Source organism: Anser anser (genome assembly GCF_964211835.1).
Source record: "Anser anser genome assembly, chromosome: 9".
Lineage (NCBI taxonomy): Eukaryota > Metazoa > Chordata > Aves > Anseriformes > Anatidae > Anser > Anser anser.
This window is the reverse complement of record NC_139729.1, coordinates 24,466,389-24,484,865: the sequence shown is the minus strand read 5'-3', so window position 1 is coordinate 24,484,865 and position 18,477 is coordinate 24,466,389. Positions and strand designations below refer to the sequence as shown.

The 18,477-nt window shown below is 50.6% G+C and overlaps 1 protein-coding gene across 9 annotated transcripts in view; it reads right to left on the bottom strand.

Annotated features, from left to right (window-relative positions):
* Nucleotides 1-18,477, bottom strand: part of MECOM (MDS1 and EVI1 complex locus) — a 318,806-nt gene that overhangs the window by 49,670 nt on the left and 250,659 nt on the right. The window lies entirely within an intron of this gene.

Here is an 18,477-nt window from a genome sequence, read left to right as displayed (position 1 = left end):
TCCTCTTTTCCCACTTTTTCCCTTTTTTCCCTCTTTTTTTCTTCTTCCTTTTTTTTCCCTTTTTTTTTTCTCCTTCTCCCCCCCCCCCCCCCCCCCTTCCCGGCTTATTCCCCGCTTGCCTCCCCTTCCCAGCCCAGCTCCCCTTTACTCAGGCGCTAACGAATCCCGGGATCGGAGCCGCTCCGGCCCCGCTCCCACCTCCCCGCCGGGCGGCCCCGAGCCCCCCCAAACCCCCCCCGGCTCCGGCACCGTCCGGGCTGCGCACGGCAGACCCCGGGCACCGGCGCCTTTTGGGGAACAGGGCAGGGAAATTAAAAAAAAAAAAAAAAAGCCAGAACTATATATTTCTTGCGCGATCCCGAAGTGCCACCCACTTTTTTTTTTTTTTCCTCCCCCAAATACATTTCTCCGACCAAAAGTCGATTTTTCTTTCCCGGGGGTGGGGGGGCGGGCAGGGAGGGCAGGAGGAGGGCGAGAAGCCGGCTGCCAGGAGATGATGATTAATTCGTCTCAGCGGCCTGTTATCTGTGACATTGAACTGTTATTTCAGATAATGGCCATTGTTCGAGGCGGGGAGGGGGGCAGAGCCGGGGAGGGAGCCCCGCTCCCATCCCCACCGCCACCGGGCAGGACGGGGACGCGGCCGGGGGCTGGCACCGCACAGCACCGGGGACCCGGGGCGCGCCCCCCGCTGCCGGCCGCCCGCTGCCGGAGCTGCCCGGCGTTTCTCCTCCCTCTCTCCCTTTCTCTCTCTCTCTTTTTTTTTTTTTTTTTTTTTAATTTAGCCATAAATTGGACCGGCTCGAGCTATGAGCTGTTCTATTTTCTTCCTGTCAGGATGAGGGATTTGTTTTATGATGCATTGTGTATTAAATACAAGTAATCTGGGAAACTGATTGCTCGAGCCCATATAGCCCGAGCGGAGGCCCCGGAGAGGAGCCGGAGCCCCCCCCCCCCCCCCCCCCCCCACCCTCGGCTTTACCACAAAAGGAGGAAACGCCGCTGGATAAACAAAAGGGCCTCCGGTACCGGCGGCGGGGCCGCTCAGCACCGGGGCTCCGCCGCCGCCGCCCCGCCTGCGGCCGCCAGGTGGTGCCCGGAGCCGGGACACGGAGCCCCCGCACCGGCAGCGGGGCAGGGACCGGCAGCGGGGCCGGGAACCGGCCGGGGGCGGGCGGCTCGCAGCCCCGGCCCCCCCCTCCTCCCCCCGGCCCCCCCCGGGCCGCTTTTCGTTTTGGGGTGAAAAACCCGATTTTTAGTCCGTGAGCCGCTCGAGGGGGCTTGGCTGGAGCCGAGGAGGAGGAGGAGGAAGAAGAGGAGGAGGAAGAAGAGGAGGAGGAGGAAAGTGCCCCCCCCCAGCAAATGCCCCGCGCACCCCCCGCGTGTTTTCCTTCTTTGCAGCCAGAGCCTTTGAAACACATCTGCGGCCTCTCCTCCCTCCCCGTGGACGGCTCGGTAGGCGCTCCGAGAGGCCCCGATATTTCCACAGGGTCCCTTTTTGCAATTGTTTATTTAAAACAAGTCGCTATATTAGTGGAGGCAGTAAGGAGTTAGTGCTCGAGTCTGCTAGTAATTCCCACCAGGCTGTAAGCTGATGCCTCTTTTAAGCCTTTAACTTCATGGTCGTCCCAGAAGTAAAAGTTCTCATAATGGAGACCCTATGGGCATCGCGCATTCCAGCACATCATTAAAGCACAGCAAAGCAGCTCAGCCGAAGCCAGATGAAATAACTGCACTGTCCACTTTTAATGGGCTTCCTGTGGGCAAACGCTGCCGAGGACAATGGGGGAAAAGCAGACGAGTCGCCGGCGATTTTTTAGAACGCCGTCAGTGCTCGCGGTAGGCTCAGCGTTATCCGTGCGTTTATAGAGCGAGCCACTTCGTAACCGCATTTTTAAGTGGGGTTTAACGTTATGTTTCTCAAGGTGACTAAACACAACACTGAGCATCCTGGCTAACGCCGTGGTGAGCGCTTCAAATCCGAGGCGAGCGTATCGAGCGGGGATGGGGGGGGGGTGCAAGGAGCAGCGAAATAAAACAAACAGGGCAAAACAGCAGCCCTCCGGCGGAGCAGGCGCCCCAGGACGGACCCAGGAAAGCAGCGCCGAGCAGGGAAAGCGGCACAAATCCTGCGTGCAAATCCCCCCCCTGCCCTGCGCCGCAGACACCGACTTAAAAAATTATAATAAATAAATCAAATCGAGCAAAGCGCCGGCACCGCTGCCTGTCTCAGGACGAGGAGCTGCTGCTGGCGCAGCCCTCGCGGCGGTGGCGGTGGCAGCCGGGGCTTCGCCACCCTCCGCGGCCCCCTGCCCTCCCGCTCGTCCCTCCCGGCCAGAGGCAGCTCTGGAGCGAGGGAGAGGAGGAGGAAATTAAAGGTAAAAAAAAAAAAAAAGTAAATAAAAAATTTCCCTTGGTCTGGAAATGGGCCTAACTGAAAGCATGTTAATCTCCACCTCGGTAATTTGGTTCTTCTGGAGAAGACAGAAGCCCTGCTGCTGTGCCCTGCACTTCATAAATCACGGCTTTATGTGGACAAGGTCAGGGCACCTAACAGCTCCGACATGGGCCTTGCAGTGGCTCGGAGGGCTCCGGCATGTTTATTCTCTCGCACAGATCTCCGAGGAGCAGTCCAGCACGCTTCTAATTACTTTTGATTATTTTCATTTGCTCGGGTCAGGCTGGCTTTGCCGGCGCTGCTCGAGGGTGGGTTCCTACCCCCCCCCCCCCCCGGCCGGTGGCGGGACGTGGGGGAGCTCTGCCGCCCCCGGCACCCCTTTCCTGGGGTGCCCCAAGCACGGCGTGCGGTGCCTGGGGGCTCCGGGGGCTCCCCCCAGCAGTGGGGCATCCCCTTTTGGGGGTCCCCAGTGCTGGGCAGCGAGGGGCTGGTTGGAAACGGGGAACGTGCACAGGGCAACCACCCCCCCAAAAATACCGATTGCTTTCAGGGAAAGAAAATTAAACAAAACATATCCCTATATAAAATAAAATACGGAGAGCGGTGGATGTGTGGGTGGCCAAAAAAGTTGCAGGATCTCTGCTACTGTGCTAGGGAGGGGGCTGCAGCCCCCAGCGGTGCCCAGCAGCATTGTGTGTCTGGTCCAGACACACGGCACCCACGCGGGCAGGGAGCGGAGGCACCGTCCCCACGCCCCCGTCCCACCACTGGGATCCCCCCAGGGCCTCCCCGCGGGTGCTGGGTGCAGGCGGCTGACGGGCAAGGGGAAATTTCCTGGGCAGGGGCAGATGGATGAGAAAGATGATTTTTTTTTTTTTGCAGGCACCAAGGCTTGCTGCTGGGGTTTGAGCCTGAATCTTTTTAGGTGTTACCTAAGAGAAGGAGGAGGATTTACCTTCTCCATCAGTAAGACATAAAGATGGGTCAATGACGGGCCTCAGCAGAGGGCGGGTGAATTTGCTTCTCGAGGAAGGTTTGGAAACCTTGTGGAAACTGCAGCAATCCCTTGGCCAAGAGATGTTACAAAGCCTTGCTGCCAACAACCCCTGCCCCTGGCAGCCCAAGACGAGGTGCTGGGGGATGCGCTGCTGCTCGCCCACCCTCCCGCTGCACGCCCGCTCCTTCCCCGGCCCCGCAACAGGAACCCCAAGGGCAGAACGCTCCCAGCTTCCCTACCCCAAGTCTTCCCAGCGGTTCCCCTGCCAAGGCGCGTGCTCTGGCACTGGATGCTGAGGACTGTGGCTGTTCTCAGTTGTAATGTTCATTACTTCCATTACAGAAGAGTCTGGAAGCCTCAGAGCTCAGACCCTTCTCGCGCTCCCGGTTACTGTGTGCCCAGCCGAGCCAGCCGGCTTTGGCACGTGCGTGTCCTGAGCCAAAAGTCACCTAAAACACCCCTGGTAGCTCGCTTGTTTTAACACCTACAAGATACAGGACAATTCAGTGCACCAGCTGATTAATGTGGGTGCTGGCCTCTTGTCCACCAGGAGCTGGGGGTTTTACTGTGCTTTAATTTTTCCTATTTTGAAAGAAAGCCAAAATTCTGGAGGATCGGGGAAACTCCACCAGTGATGCCCAACATGATGGAAAAATAGTCCGATTTTTTTTTATTTTTTAGCATGCTGCCATTCATACTTGCTGCACCGCAGCTGAACAAACCTACGGCGAGTGAGCACCTACTGCTGCTTGCCCAGTTTGCTCCTCCTCGGGCCGAGCAGCGGGACCCTGCGGGCAGGTGGACGTGGGGTGGCCGGAGGTTCCCATCACGTGCGGCAGCTCCTTCTCTGCCCAGAAACACAGCTTTTTGGCAGAAGCTGCTCTAAAAATAGCAGAACTCTAGGAAATGCTCTCATGACCCCGGAGGTGGCCGAGGAGCCTCCCCAGAAGGCACCATACCCAGGAGGTGGAAAGCCAAGTAAAGGGATTTTGCAGGCTTCCTCTGCATCTAGGTGCATAAGAATTCAACAGGGATCCGTTAACTCTTCACTCCCTCCAATCGTTCAAGTTTCAGGGCTTTTCATTCGCCCAAAATCCCAGGGCCTGCTCTGAAAGACCTCTGCAGGCCTGGAGCCTACCAGGGCCCGGCTCAGCGCTGGCTGGGGTCGGTGCACGTGGCATGCACGGGGCCCTGCACGATCCCAGAGCAAAGGGATGGAAACTGGGAAAGAACCTAACGGCCCGGGGAAACGCCAGGATGAAAGGGATCGGGAGGGTTAATGGGCAGAACTTAACACTACAAAGATTAATGTGATGCATGGCAGGTAATTCTATTTTAATAATCAATTTGAGGAACGACTGGCTATTTTCAAAGCATTCCTATTGTAGCCCAAGTTTTAACTAGGCGTACAAGAGTGGACATAAACACCTGCGGACTTTATAAGAGTAAGAAGCAATTTATCACCCAATAAAAAGTCAAACACTCATTTTAAAATTTTCAGGTTTGCATTTGCTGTTTTAAACGTGCACGTGTGGATGGTTCTAGCACGAGCTCGAAGGAAGCGGGACGTGCCTCGCGCCCCCAGGAGGGCACACGCACACCGCCAGGAAAACCTGCCTACGAGGTTTCCACCCAGCTTCATCCCACCTACGTTTCACGTTAAACCCATTGTGATAATCGACCGGAGTTGTCCAAAACCTGAACTAAAAGGGCACTAAGTCGGCCGGCATTGGAAATTACCGGAATTCGATTTTCAGATAAACCACAAAACTCGATGAACTAACGTCGTTCCGGCTGAATTAACTCGTCATCCCTGGGAACGGCGGAGGAAAGCAGCACACCGTCCCTTCCTGCGAGGGCTCCAGCAGCCACAAGTTGTCCTCCTCCTGCAGCAAGGGGAGAGGAGCCCCCTAAGGTCCGAAATCCTGCTGCCCTGCCGGTAGCACCCCATGTTATTTGCCCGCGGGTAGGAGCCGGACAACTCTTTGTCACAGCCTCGTTACGAAACTATAAATAGGCTGAAATCCCGACAGCAATTCGAGTCACGCTCGTAGATAAGTCCGAGGACTGCAAGTCAGGAATGCGAAGTTATTTGGCCCAGGGACGTGCTCGCAAGGTTGATCCTTATCCCGCAGGCTCCCCGTGACAGGGCCGCGGAGCTCTCGGGGCGGGGGTGCCCACTCGGCAGCCCAGGTCCCCAGCGTCGGCAGGGCTACGAGCGTGCCCCTGCCCCGGAGCGGAAAGCAGGGTCCCGAGCGAACGCATGACCAGTAAATGCTTAACCAGCCGGGTGGTGCGCGGCAGCCGGGCTCAGCGCGCAGCTCAAGTGCTTCTCCACATAAATTAGTCACGCGTGGATAAAGGTGCAGCACTCATTTCGAAAAGGCTTGCTCTGGGAGCTACCTGGTTTGCACAAAAGATCTTGGTTGGAGCAGCAGAGAAGGAGCAGCAAAAAAAGCAACCGCGTCCACCAAAGCCCAACATGTCCAACAAAGCCCACCACGTCCATCAAAACCCAACATGTTCATCAAAACCCATCACGTCCACCAACACCCAACTTGTCCATCAAAACCCAGCATGCCCACCAAAACCCACCACGTCCACCAAATCCCACCATGTCCATCAATATCCAGCATGTCCATCAGAACCCAATATGTCCATCAAAACCCAACATGTCCACCAAAGCCCATCATGCCCACCAAAACCCAGCATGTCCATCAGAACACATGTCCACCAAAGACCAGCATGTCCACCAAAGCCCACCACGTCCACCAAAACCCAGCACGTCCACCAAAACCCACCATGTCCACCAAAACCCACCATGTCCACTAAAACCCACCACATCCACCAAAACCCACCACGTCCACCAAAACCCACCATCCCTCCACCCCAAAGAAACCCCTAGGAACTCTAATTCTCCTCCTGCCAAGGAGGGGTGTGAAGAAGACAGTATTTCACTGGGGATCTTGCAAAGGTGCAGGGAGGGCACGGCACAGCATCCCTCTGCCTGCCTGCTTGAGGAGTGCAGTAATGAGCAGCAAGGATATTTTGCTTGCCAGGAAAATCTCTGGGGGAGAGGGTGGCTGGATGTATTTGATACAGGTGTCAAAATAAACCTGCTCTGCTAACCAGAAAAATGTGTGTTGATCACAATGGGTTATTAATGAAATAGCTATGAACATCAGCATATCCTTGTGGCAGATTTCTTTCATAAATGAGTTGAACATTTTCCAATTTCAGGAAAGTGCTGCTACCTATAAACTTGGAAATTAAGGGCTTTTTCCCCTAAGACTTAGATCCCTCAGGGCACTTGTGTGCTGGCATGCATCCCTTATTTGCTGAAGAAATTTCAAACTTGGTAATTTAGCACCATACTGATAAAACAAAGGGGAAAATAAAGAAGTTAGGCATGTGTGCATGCGAAGGAGGAGGGAGGTGAGTGGTACAGCTCCAGGCATTTTTTTCCTGTGGCTTTTTTTATACAAGTCATGCTGCAGATTTTGTGTGAGATTCATAGAGAAAACATTCCCAAGATACAATATATAAGATGCATATCAATCCATAAACTGAGTCCTGCAGATGCAAAATGACCTGCAGAATTTAAATGAGGACGGAGGCTGCTTTATAACCATTTTTCCGTATAACTTATTTAAGCTTAAGATGTTGGGCTAAATTTGTCACCAGCAGAATTATGAATATTAGCATTATTAGCATTACAGCAGCACCTAGAGGCCCTGGCTGAAGCAGGGGCCCTTTGTGGGCTGAGAAATAACAAACACGAGCCTCTGCCCTGACCGGCCTGCAGTTGGCATGGGCAGCACGGCGAGAGGAAGACCGGCGTGTTGTTTGGACAGATGGGGTATGGAGATTTGCTCATGGATAAAATCAGCGACAGGCTGGGAACGAACCCCGTGCAGTATTTTCCCATAACTTCCCTTCTCCGAGAAGCTGCTTTTTACTTCTTTGCCTCTAATGAACAGAAACTGCCATCTCCCCGCTGGTGCTCGCGGCTTCCCATGCACAAAAAGGGGGAGTCTGCTCCGTCTCTGCCAGTGGAAACAGCCCCACATGTTTTACTATGGCTCATCTGTAGCAGAAATTGTACTTTATCACCTTTTTTTAGCTAGGAAAATATTTGAACGTTGGAAATGAGACGTTGATGCTTTGGAACAGATCTTTGAACATAAGCACATTGTGCTGCTTGGTGCTATAAATGGAAACTCCTCCTGCAGAAGGAGGTTTGGAGAGGATACACAGAACTCCCCCTTTTGAGGGAAAAATGTGAGCTGGAGTTCACGACGTTGTGTTGCAGGGGGTCACTCAGCACTAACGCAAGCGTCCCCGGTCCCCGGGGGCAGAAGGGGGGCCGCCTGCCCAGAGCCCAGCACCGGCCTCCGCTGAGCCTCGGCAAGGGGCTGGAAAACGCAGCAGGGCCTTGAGGCAGCTGCAGCTTTGGGGTCCTTATAAGCAAAGTGAGGCACCTGTGTTAAAACAGATACTCTTCTACCAGTAAGAACTTCTACCACAGAAAGAAGAAACTGAACTGGTTGAATGATTTATAAAATCTGAGGCTTTCACTCCGAAATACCACGTATATGTCCAGAAATGCACCCAGCAAGTATAATCCAGCAAAGGAAAGTGAACACCATCCATCTGTGAGGAAAGACGGGAGGTAGCGTGGTGGAAGTTAAAGACAAGGCTTGCCTGCGTCTGAGCAGTAACCGGTCTGAAGCCTCTTACACCTGTATTCAGTTTCTATTTCCCTCAGGTTTTTGGTGGCCATGGATGGGGCTGTCCCGCTGCGACTCCCGTCAGTAGCCGAGCAGCCGCTGGACCCACGGGAGGTGCAGTGATCCTGAGCGTGAGCTAGGCCAGCGGTAAAAGCTAATGGAAGCTAGAATGAAAGGTGTATATTTTCAGAAGGGTTTGTAGTGTTTGGACTCCAGCTTTGGATGGCTCAAGAGTATTCTGTGAGCCAAAAATCTGTTCTTCGCTTTGGGTTTTGTTGATTAAATATACTTGTTACCAAGAACTTCAAGCAGGAAAAAAATTTAAGAGAGACTTGACTAAGATATTATCAGTTTCAGCTGCAGCGCAGAACTAAAATGCAATAGCTCTTTGGATCTCAAGGTATTTCCACTGACTGCTGTATAATCAGCATGTTAAATCTGGGCACTCTTCAGGCACAGTTATTTGTATGATATATACAGATCGATACCTATTGATTTTATAATTTTGATGCATCTCTATGCAGTGATTCAGTTTCACATCATCTTATTTATCAAGCTCTTCTCCGCACCTTTCCTGCCAAGCCTCCCAGTGCTTCCAGGCCAATTCAAGCAGGGTCCCACCACCATCACCCCCTCCAGCCCCTGAACACACATTAGGTCACATCCCAAAGAGTTTTGAGTGTGGCTCCAGGATCGTTAGTACACGAGGATAAAGTTCATAACCCCCCTGCACAGCTGCCACCACCCCACTGCCACTGCTGGCTTTGGAGCCACGCGCAGCTCCCCAAGGAGCCTTTGCTACCCCACGGGCAATGCACCTGAATATTTCTCACCTAGTGGCCATGCCTTCAAAATTCCCCCTTGTGCTGGCTTATGGGGTGGGCAAAATTTCCCGTTGATATAGAAATATCTTTATAGGGAGCTCCTGGGGTCCGTGCTGGCACCCGAAGGCCACCCCGGCTGCAGCAAGCAGCAGAACAAGCCGAGCAGCTGGCACACAGAGCCTGGTGCTGATGGATTAACAGCGAGCTGCTTGACATATTGGAGGAAACCACTGTCATTGCTACTGCTGGCAAGTGCGTCAGGGAAATCCTGTGAAATTCAATGGGTTGCATATATGCAGATGGTAGCGGTTACAGATCCTTAGCGATGCCACCGTGCCCAGTTCAGGGCTCACATCGGTTCGCACCAGGATAAATCGTGCCTGGATGCACGAGAGATTCCCAGCTAGACAAACCACGATTTAGTAACTCCCTTCTGCCCAAAACCCCAGCTAACTGTGGCCAACGAGGCCCCCGGCCACCCGCCGGCCCCGGCACGCTGCGTCCCTGCCGAGCCCCCAAAGCTCCGCTGTGGCCCACGGGAACAGGATGTGGAGCAGAAGTGGTTAAGCACAGCAGCCGAAATTCATGTGATGGATGGATTTAAGGCAAACAGGAAAACTTCTTTATGCTCAAAATGCCCCACAAGAAGTTCTGAACTCCATTCTAATGCAACAGTTTGGGAACCGTTTTGCAGAAGGGGCCAAAGGGAGCTAGGATGTACCGTGGCCATGAGATGGAAGTTATTAGGGTGAATACCTCCTCCAAGGAAAAAAAAAGGGGTCGATGAACACCGAACGACATTTCAGGGGGGCTTACACACTACAGCAAGATAGAAAGCATGAGCTAATTACAAAGCAAGCCCAATCACCATGCAAAAATAAATGACTTCATAAATAGCTTTAGATATCATGTTAAAAGCACCTTTAGGATGCTATGCTGAAAACAAGAGATCTAAAGAGCTGTTTTTACACATCCATTACATTTTCTGAGCTGTCTCGTTCACTTTTTGAAGTTCTGTATACATGATACAGCAAGGCAAAACATTTTATGTACCGTAAGAAATTTGAAACAATGTTTAATGTTCAGAAGATAAAGTTAACAAAACTACATATAGTTGACTTTTTTATTTCTCTATTTTATGACCTTTCAGGAACTTAAGAGTAAAAGGAAATAAGAAGGAAGGACAAGCAACCATACACTGCTGCTTGCTTTTTTCTACATGCTGATCTGAGCCCAAGGCAGAAATCATAATAAAAAATGTCTTCTTTTTAATGTCTAAATAGGTGCTGTTGAAACACCGATGGTGCAACGTGTTTGGGGATGGAAAGCATTTGTTCCTCCTGCAGTTATCAGCAGTCATGTTACATGGTTTTCAGATTTTTCTTCCTGAAAATACAGAAGCTCATCACATCTTCACAACTGTTTGGCAACCATTTTTTCTGCTGTTTCTGCTTTTTCTAAAACCAAAACCAGCTACAACTATGACCCCCAAGAACTACTTTTATAAGCACCAGGCAGTTCATATTTTCCCTCTATTCCTTCCACGTATCCTTGGTCTCATCATTACAGACCTCTCAATGACACTGGTAGCAATACTTACTGGATATATGGGACAGAAGCATGGTTTTGCTCTGCGGGATGCCAAAATGCTCACGAGCCAACTGCTCCAGCATATGGATGCCATAGCACACACAGACGCACAGAAAATCCACTTCCTAACCTGAATGCCCATTTCAAAATCAAACAGGAGCAACGTATTGATACTAGCCAGACTGTGCTGAGATCAGAACAAAGCGGTGTATGAAGAGCTGCTCATTTCCCTTGGAAAGAGAAGGCAAGTAGAAAAAAAAAAGAGTAAACGTGATTGATGCAGAGTTCTAGAACATGGTGTAGATCGCTAATGTAGTGGCCTAATGAACAAAAAGTTGACATCTGAGTGGCACAAACTACACTGAAACTCGCATCTTGCCAAATTCTACATTAGATGAAAACGTGCTTAAACTGTCAGATTGCTACTGTAAAAGTCTTTTGCGGTTATACATGTATGCTACAGGTGAATAGAGGGCCTGGCAGAAAGTAAACAGTTATTTCTGCTGATTTCAGTAAGGCAATGCAAGAGAAATGGCAAGAATATAGGAAACATTTTATAAAATGTATTTCACAAGTATCTCAAACGAGTAATCATTGAATTTGCAAAATCCTAGTATGCGCTGTAGTCATAAGGGCTATATTCAAATATTTTTGGAACGTTTCTTAATGTGTTTTTATGTTTTATTGTTGCTATTTTTATTTTGTTGTTTGTTTGGTTTTAATTCAGAAGTTTCAATGGGATGACCTCTATTACAGCCCTGAAGACTTAATATCTGTAATTTAGAGGCAAGCTAAGCGATCTGAAGGGGTTTTAGGTGACAGAGCATGTATCTGTGGCTCAGGTTCATGCGGTCAGGTTCATTTCTGGTAAAACTCCTGTGAACTTTGCAGTGCTCTTTTACAGGGGAAGAGTTTGCGCTTGGATGGATTCGATCCTGGCATGAATTTCAATGACAGAATAAAGCTCAGGTACACCTGCTAAGAGTGCCGCCCCTTGACCGAAATGAAATATAAGTGGAAAAAGTGAGATAGGGGGCAAACTAATGGTGTTTTGAAGGGTGACATCCATGGGGGTTAAATCTATGACATCTCCTTAGCTAATGTTACGAGTGGCTGCATTACGGGAAGCGTACAGCAGGCTGGGTGGTGCCTGAAGCAGGGTGCCAAGATCCAGCTCCCCTCCTCTATGCATAAAGCAAAGGGTGTGATGGCAAAAGCATCAACAAACAGAAAAAAATCATGCTTCTTCAGAAGTTAATTCATGACCCTCAGTAATCTTCTACTTGCTTCATTGAAAAAATATTCCAAACACTTTATGAAATTAAACTCTGCATGGAGCTCACATCCTTCATGTCCTACAAGGCAGACGGCTCCGGGATGGAGCGGGCAGCCTGTGCGGGAAGTGAGGACCGCCGCTTCCAGCTGGAAGCCTGGCAGTTGTTGCACAAGCATTTCGGGTGGACGTGGAGTCAACATCCGAGCCCTTCAGAAAATATATTTAATGACCCACCAGCCCTCGGAAATTTACCGAATCTGTAGGGGCACCTCTGTGCATGTAACCATTGAGCAGGTTCAACACCAGTCTGGGGAAAGTGTCACCTCCTGGATCACGAAGGATGCTTCCAGTAACACCAATATTTTCCCAGGAGGTCCCCCAGCCAAAGCCTGTCTTGGCCCAGCCCTGCTTGAAAGATCTTCCAGGGCTGCAGCACAAGGTGGTATGGCTGGAGACCAACTCAAGGCATTATTTTATTTTGTTTTGGTTAGCAGAGTTGATATTTGGTCAAAGCTGTGAAATGATGAGGAGCTGCCAATTCCTAAGCTAAATGTTGTACATTCATATCCTGCTACCACTAACTCCATTATGATTAGTCGGGAGTGAACTTAGAAGGTTTAGAAATAAGGTTTGGATAAACATCCCAAAATTTTGGATGCTTATCTGAGCCTGACCCAAACCCCCTGAGTATGCAGAATGGAGCTGGAAATCTGGCAAGAATGTTAATTTCCACACTTTTCATTTCTCTCTTGAAGGCTATATTTGCAGTTTAAGAAATTTCCTTTAATTGGAATTAGCATAATACATTATTTCCCTGTGGTGAGAACAGCTTTTCTGTAGTTACTCCGACTGTTTGGACTTTGTCCAAGGAAGTACAAAAGGGGATGAAAGTGAACACAAAAATCCAAAGTAAATAAGCAAACCAAACTCTTTAAACCCCCACAAATGGGTAGATTTTTCTTAAAACTTCCCCCCAAATGAACAGCTTTGTCCAAACCTAAAATGATGCCCTATAGTTTTAATGGTGCCTCCATACAAGAGCCACCCGTGCCCCTTTCATGAACATTTGATAATAATAAATGCTCTGAGGCACGGTGTGCCCCGTCTCTTCTGGGGCATATCGCTGCTTCAGAGAGCATCTTATCTGCTTAATTTCATTATTTTCATGTTATCAGTACATATACTCTGCTATGATATATAATCTCATACAATCAGTGGGTATTTGGCCCTCCAAAACTGAAGGGTTGTGAGTACAGAGTCCATTTTTCCATAACTCTTAATTCCATATTTTAAGAAGCCAAACTCCATCCACATACCGAATTCTGCAATATTTGCTGTGAAAGTATTTAAGCAACAAACACAGCCTTTAGATGACAGGAACTGCCCTCGCTGCAGACCCCAGAACCACCTTCAGAAAGCCTCGCAAATGCCAAAAGTGGTATTTTTTTCTTTTTTCCAAATTAGCCCCCTTGCATATCAGCTTGCAATACGAGGTGCATTTGGAACTGCAAAAGTGACCTTCCCAAGCACTTTCCACATGATGGAAAATCAGCTCTCCCTCCCTCCTGCTTCTTTTCTCCGGGCTCCTAAATAGCAAACCAAAATAGCAGCAGTCCGTGCATGCATGCGAGGAGGGGTACGAGCCAGCACATGTATAGATTCGCACACATCCATGAAAACAAATGTTTGATCGCATTTAATGACAAGTGGCCAAAATAAGTATCGACCAAAAATGACCACTACCCAACACTCACAGGGAAGGAAAGCAAAGCCAGGTGCCGTTCTGTGACTATACACTAGGTACTCCAAAATCAGCCCTTTCCCCCTGTATTCCAGAGCATGGCACCTACCACGTGCACCAAACAAAAGCAGGCTCCCTGCCCTCTCCAGGAGGAACGGGGCTGGGCTGCCCAAGCGAGAAGAAAATGTCACCCAGCCCGAACACAAAGGACAAGATGGTATCTTGCTGCTGGCTCGGTGAATCACGTACCAGGAAAAACGCATTTAGCTATTCCTGGGCCTGACAGCAGCACAGAGTCCCCAGGAGAGCGCAGATGCTGCGTGCACTGCCGGGGAGGTGCCAGCCCCTCCTTCCCCGAAACAATGGGGCTGGGGGGGACATTTGTGTCATTCACAGGGCTGCAGAGGACAGCAGGGCCAGAACCCCGCAGGAGCCAGCCCCACAAGTAGTTGATTAACAGGGCTGTTTAAGACTGGTTGTGCCCGGTTATGTTCTCCCTGTATGAGGAGAGGATACGGCCAGCGGAGTGGGAAGGGCCTGAGGACCAGCCCTGGGCTGGGGTCCCAAATCCCACACCCACAGTGCTCCCCGGGGCACCAGATTTCCCCTCAAGAGAGAACCAACCACTTAAATGAAAGTTGTGCTCTTCTGGATGCTTCATTTTTTTGCTGTGTAGTTGGAAGAGTGGAACAGGAAGGCCTAAAGCCAGATCCGGGCCTCACTTCTACCGGAGGACCCGCTGGTTCCTTGAGGTCAGTGGGTCCTCCTTCCTCTTGTCAGGAGAGGGAATTCTGTGACATACATTGGTCCCCGTAAGGCCGTGTCACAGGGACAAGCACCCGAATAGATGTGAAATAGAGAGAGACACCTGGGAGAGGGCGTGTGCCACCCAGAGACGACGCAGAGCAAAGGTGAAGGCCATACCTTGATGTTAAATTCTCAAGGAGGAACTGAGAACTGAGGTGTGGAATAAAACACTTCTTAAGAGAGACAGAAAATGAAGGGAGTTTCAGAAAAATGCAATACAAAACCCATTTCAGAAAATTGGTAAGTTTTCATTCTGCGACGTTTGTACCCGAAACTTAGGGCAGCCAGCAGTGATAGGAACAAAGTACCCCAGGTGTGTCTGGCACACCTCTGGAAGCAGAGGAGGTGCCTGCAGCACACAGGGGGTGTCAGAGCCTGACCAAAAGCAACAACCGGGGAGATTCTCTGCAAAGCCACCAGAAGCAAGTGCGCAAAGTGCAGAGCAGGGGTATAAAATACTTCCATCGTGAAATCCTGACCCCATCAAAGGCAATACAAAAACGCTGATTGCCTTTAGAGAGAAGGGGAACAATTCAAGTGTTTGTTCAGCAGGCAGAGAGGGAACATTACCCGGTGTACAGCCCGCAATAGGCCCTGCGATAAACACGTTATAAAACAGATATTTGCACAGAACTCCCATTGCTTACAATGGGCAGCGCTACCAAAAATCCTCTGGCAAGATGGATGTGTCTGTGTGCCGCAGGGCAGCGTGGGCAGGAGGATGGTGCCTCTCCCATCTCATCATCCTGGACGGGGCTTTCTCCTCTGCAATTTCTCTTCTCATGCTAACAGAGCATTATGGTCGAGTTCATCAGATGGTGTTAGCTGGTGTCACCCTGCTTAACAGCACCGTAAAACCAACGGCTCAGAAGGGCTTGTCACCACAGCCATGGACTTTATAAGTACAAGTCTGAATAAATATCTAAGTGTTCACACCCTTTCCAAAGCACTGGAACAGGAACACGCTGAACCAAAAGCACTGCTTTGGGTCTGAAGTGGCACTGACTGCACACTGAGGGGGAAAATGGAGGTCAGATGGACAGTGCCCGCTGCAAGGAGCCGCGGCTTTGTCGCTGTGCACCGCTGCATGTGGTGGGGGTGACAGCAGAAAGGGGGGACAGAAAACCTCAGACACATGGGCTGGAAACAGGGCATCCGCAGCCCGTCCTACCTGACCAAAATGGTATCAAAAATCATCATTTCCAGTAGAGTCAAGACAAAGTGTGGGGGGTGTCTCCCACAAGCATCTCTCGAGTGTCCTGGTAGGGCACAAAGCCCCTCCAAAACAGACCCCGGGGCCCAGCTGTGTGTGCAGCGCCCGGGACTGCAGGCTTCCACCCACTGCATGACACCAGGCCAACTTCTGTTCATTTACAGAAGTAACAGAACCTGCAGATATACTGCGATTCACTTTGCAAAATTCACATGAAAAATAATAATCAGGCAGGCATCACACGATTAACCTTCATTGCCCAACACTAAGCACCCACACGTTTAAAGGACTTAGTTTCTATTCTTCCTGTCAAAGTACTAAAAATAGAGGTAATTTCAGTAGGGAATTATTGCAGTCAGGTTGTGTGAGATTCACTCTGATGTACTCTAAATGATGTGTTAAATGATGATTTGCAACACAGCCTGTAGCAGAAAGTTTGCCTGGAATGACATTTGTTGTGGCACCAGCGGCCGCTGGAAGATGAATTCGTGTGTACGCTTAGAGCACCTGCCTGCAGAGGTGTTGCAGATAAGTTCTGCATAAGCAGATGACAACACCAGTTTTGCAAGCAGTCTCAAACTGAATTTATGCTCCAAAGCAGCAAAGAGAAGGCTGTCTGCAGCAATTTCTCCACTCCTTCCACGAAACATATGCAGCCAAGCTGTCAGTTGTTGTTATTAAAAGTTGCACGGTGATTTCTTCAACAAATAGCTATCCTTTAGCAAAGCGGCTCACTCTGCTGTGGTTGCTTGCAACTTGTTTTACTTTCAGCTGCCCAAGTTTTGCAGAACTGCTTCTCTTTGCTGTGTGATTGTGAGCTGTGACATTTATAAATGAATATAATGTTTGAAATGGTATTCAGACCTATTTAAGCATCTACACAAACAAAGCTTTGATAGCCAGAGATTGGCAGAACACTGATATAAAGATAACCCACACGAAGGCTACGGAGCAGTGATGGATTTGCCCACTGTTCTTTCCCCTTTGTTAGGGAAGCCTTCCTAGTGAAGTCGCTTCTTTACCCTGCAAACAGTCAGCTCTGGATTTACCTCTGTGTTCACACAAACACCACAACAATGTCCTCGTCGGCCCTGCAGACCACTGCCGCCTCCCCTGGGGACAGTGGTCACAGTCAGAGCCACTGGCCCCGCTCCTCACCAGGTTTTGGGACTGGGACCTTTGGCTCTTGGGGGAATTAATTCCTCTCTGGGACATTGCATGGAGCCCTTATCCTCCCAGGTGAGACTGTTTTTGTCTCACTTGCAGTGCGTGGCTTCCTGGCCAGCAGACTGGGCTGGCTCCCACCCCGACCCCAGCCCCATGGCACGGCACGGCTTGGCTCGGCATGGCATGGGCCCGCCGCCAGCCTCCGCTCTGCAGCCCTCTCCCAGCCTCTCGGCAGGGCAGGCTCCCTGCTTATCTCGAGCCCTGGGAAGCCAGCTCAGGAAGCTAATCGGGCAGGAAACTACTGACTTTTTTTAAGGTTCATTTTCTGAAAGTTCCTCCAGCTCTCACGAGCGGTGCCCGGGCAGCAGGAGAAGGGCATGGCTGCTCCCTCCTGCTGCTGCCCGGGCATCGGCTCCGCTTGGCTGCCCTTCCCCTACGGACGCCTTTCCAAGGCTGCTCACGTGGGTTTGGCCCCTTGTGCTTCCAGATCGTACCCGGCCACCTGCAGACTGCCTCTGAGATGGAGAGAAGAGGCCGAGCCTCCCAATGGACGTGGTCCTGGCACTGCCCCCGGTGGGCTCAGACCCTTGCCCAAAGAGCCGGCATCCTCTGCCTGAAGCCTGGGGAGGTCTCCAGCCCGTCGCCATGACCAGGACACCAGCAGGACGCTTTTCACCAAACCGCACTGGTTTCTAAGGCATGAAAATATCCCCTCCAAGTGGGAAGAGCGTGTTTTGCTTTTGCAGACTGCCCTGGTGCTCTCGAGATGCCAACAGAGGCATCTGCCAGCCCCTGGGGGTCACCATGAGCTTTGCAGGGCGAGGTGGGCTCCCACCAGCGCACTACATCCCTTGCTTCACAAACGCCCAGCGGTGGCCTGGATGTCAAATCCAGCTGTGCCTGACCCGCCTGCTGCATTTCAGCTGACGTACAGGCCAAACTGAATGCGAGTCTGACTGCCCCAGTGCTTTCTTTGCTTTCAGATGCTTTTTTCTCTCTCTTTACTGGTTTTCCATTGTCTGGCATTTACAACATACCCGCAGAGGTAGAAAGGCATACGCTTACCTCTCTTTCCTATCTAAGCTACTTTAAACTGAAGGTTCAGTGCTGTTTCCATTTGGAAAAATTTTTGCACAAGCCATTTACAAGGCCTTTACAAGCCAGGGTACGCCAAGACCTCTCCGATTTCCAATTTGCTGCGACTGAGCCTCACGGGCACGAGGAGGACGGAGCCGGCTCGCACCCCTGCGCCAGCTGGAGGACACGGCCACCAGGCACGGGCACAGAGGGAAAGCCAGAGGCAGAGCGTCAATTTGCAGAGAGGACCAAAATCTCAGATGTTTGCTGCCACTTCAGAAGTCTTCTCGTGTGGGCATGCTAAGAGCCTGGCTCCTGCTGATGTGGGTTTTGAGCTCTTGTCTTCAAACCGTTTAGATGGGATCGATGGCAAAATGAACAAGTATACTCATTAAGTCCTAAATATGTCTGAAAAGATATACATAAATGTATACATTTCTATAAATAATGGCATAAATCTCTTCATATATTATTACAATTTATTTCTTAGCTTGCTACCACTCTCACTGTGACTGTTCTCATCATCTCACACATAAATGACCTTCTACAGTACTGCTGGTCAGGCGAGCGGCAGTGCCAGGTTTGCAGCAAGAAATCATCATCTAATGGCCTCGGCGGGGGCTGAAAGCCAGAACTCGCTGCCTTTTACTCTTGGCT